This window comes from Pteropus vampyrus, unplaced genomic scaffold (genome assembly GCF_000151845.1).
Source record: "Pteropus vampyrus isolate Shadow unplaced genomic scaffold, Pvam_2.0 Scaffold225, whole genome shotgun sequence".
NCBI lineage: Eukaryota > Metazoa > Chordata > Mammalia > Chiroptera > Pteropodidae > Pteropus > Pteropus vampyrus.
Genome location: NW_011889006.1, coordinates 2,183,010 through 2,185,391, shown reverse-complemented (window position 1 = coordinate 2,185,391; position 2,382 = coordinate 2,183,010). Strand labels below are relative to the sequence as shown.

The 2,382-nt window shown below is 47.0% G+C and overlaps 1 protein-coding gene across 8 annotated transcripts in view; it reads right to left on the bottom strand.

Moving 5' to 3' along the window:
• Positions 1-2,382, bottom strand: part of SCUBE3 (signal peptide, CUB domain and EGF like domain containing 3) — a 39,035-nt gene that overhangs the window by 29,766 nt on the left and 6,887 nt on the right. The window lies entirely within an intron of this gene.

The following is a 2,382-nucleotide window of genomic DNA, read 5'->3' as shown; positions in this document are numbered from 1 at the left end:
CTTCTGGATTTGCTTCAGTGCCTAGCAGAACGCTCCAAAAACTCTGCTAAATGTAGGGAGGTAAGGTGGAATGGGCTGGGGAATATGAGTTAGAGGGCTGACCAGAGAGGGTGGATTATGATAACATAGGCAGTCCTAAGATTCTCGTCTGAGGATAGGAAAGTGTATCCCAAAAGAGAAGCAGGAGGATCCCTAAGGAAACACTTCATCATTTCAAAATTTTTCCCAGGTCCGGCTCAGGAATAACAACAAAGGGAAATGAGCAGGAATGCAGATTGCACATAAGCAGATACCGTAGGCAGAGTCTTCCACCTTTACATTACCACAGGCAGTTACCTAACCACCTACAGGGGTGGGAGCAGTTATGGGCAAATTTGCTGGGCCCAATGAGGTCTAAAGCAGCCTGCCTGCTGTCCTAATGCACCCACATGCCTGTGACACCCTTTTTGCCCCAGCCAGGTTAGTCCAGGATGTTTGGTGCGCCTACCTCACTCTCTTCTTGTTCCATGTTTTAAAATCTCGCCCATCATTGAGGACCCAATTCAGGTGCCACTGCTGGGAAGCTACCAATGGCTGTTCCAGCCTTCTCTGATCTACTCTTTCTCTTAACTCCTAAGGCTTTTACTGTCAGGTTCTCTGATCACCTGACCAATTACTATCTTGTAATGCCTCTTATATGCTGCCTTGTATCATTGTTTAACTTTTAGCTTATGTGTATTATCTTCCTACTGAAACTGTAAGCTCCCTGAGGCCATGGCTTCTGAGTCTTTGAAACCTACACAGCAGGTAGAATAGAGTTAAGCATATTCATCCAACCATTCAACGAACAGTTACTGAGCATTTACAACATGCCAAGCACTGTGCTAGGTGATGGGCGTTCAGCAGTGAATAAGACTGACTAATATATTGAAGGCATTTAGTATATATTTGTTGGATGGATGGATGGGCTGGTGAGTGAATGGTTGAGGTCTGTATTTGTGGCATTCTCTCTGCTCTAGGTTACCAGAGAGAAAAAGCTTGCTTTTTTCTTGTGACCCCACAACTGTTCTAGGTAGAGGAAGTTTAGTCTTAAGTTAAGGGTAGGGAGACAGGAAACTCTGAGAAGGGAGGATACCTGCTTAAAGGCACCCATTTGGTGATGCTGAGTCCAGAAGAGACTGGGACCAATAAATCTAGGATAAGATTCCTAGGGAATCCTATGGAATGCACAGGATCTCAGGGTCTTCATATGTTACTCGCGGTTGTTCAGGCACTTCTTCTGAGCATCCTTGTCAGATAGATGTTCCCCAGCTTCAGTGCTAACACCTGATGACAGGACACCAGGGGCCCCTTGAGACTAGTGTTCCATTGCTGGTCCTGATCGGTTCCCTGATCTTTTCCTCCATGTTGCCTCCCACATCTAAGTAACATCCAAAGTAGAACCAGCCCAGGCTTTGAGCAAACAGCTAGTGCGGACGTAGGACCAGTGTGCTCCCAGTCCAGTGCTCACTCACTTTGGCCATGACACTCTAACCTGCAGTATGTGCACATGTACCTGCATATGTGCATATCTACTCTACCTCTTGATCAAAAGGGCAACTAGGGAAGCTGGCAGAGCCAGGCTTCCCAGCTCCAAAGTGTCTTCCCTACCTGGAACTGGGACTCTGTTACCTTAGCTAAAGCCTGGGCACATCCTCAGCCTGGACATAGCCTAGGCAGGGGTGAAGGAGGCCTGGAGAGAGTCCATGAAACCACACAGATGACCCCAAAGAGAGAAGACAGAGCACTTTCTTTTTAAAAAAGTACCCTTCCCTCTTATACGAGTTTGGCCTGCTTGACTGAAGAGCCAGGAAAAGTATTTGGTGGCTGGAGACTGGAAGGGAGTGGGGCTGGCCCTGAGAGCCTCGTCACCCATCAGGGGGCCCTGACTGAGTTTCCCTCTGAAGGTCCACCTTCCCCCTAATCCAGCTCTTTGCTCACTTGAATGTACCATTAAATAGACATGGATTTTTCTCCCTTTCAGTGTGGACTAAACCAACAACCGTGAGTCAGAGGCCTTTAGAGGATAGGTAGGGCAAGGGGTGGTGGAGGTGGGAAGGAAAGCAAAGAACATCGGAGAGGGAGAAGCAGGGAGGCAGGCAGTGGGCAGAGGCAGGTTCCAGTTTCATCATGATCATTCTTATCGATCTAAACTGGTGGAAAAAATAACAACATAAGGAACGATGATGTCACATGATATGTAATTCCATTAAGTGTGCAGTGATGTCACATGATATATAATTCCATTAAGTGTGCAAAGTTCTTCCACATAGGTTATTTCATTTGGTTCTCGAATGGTCCTGCCTCTCAATATATAGATGAGGAATAAGCCCGGAGAGGGAATCTCGGGAAAGAGCAAACAGC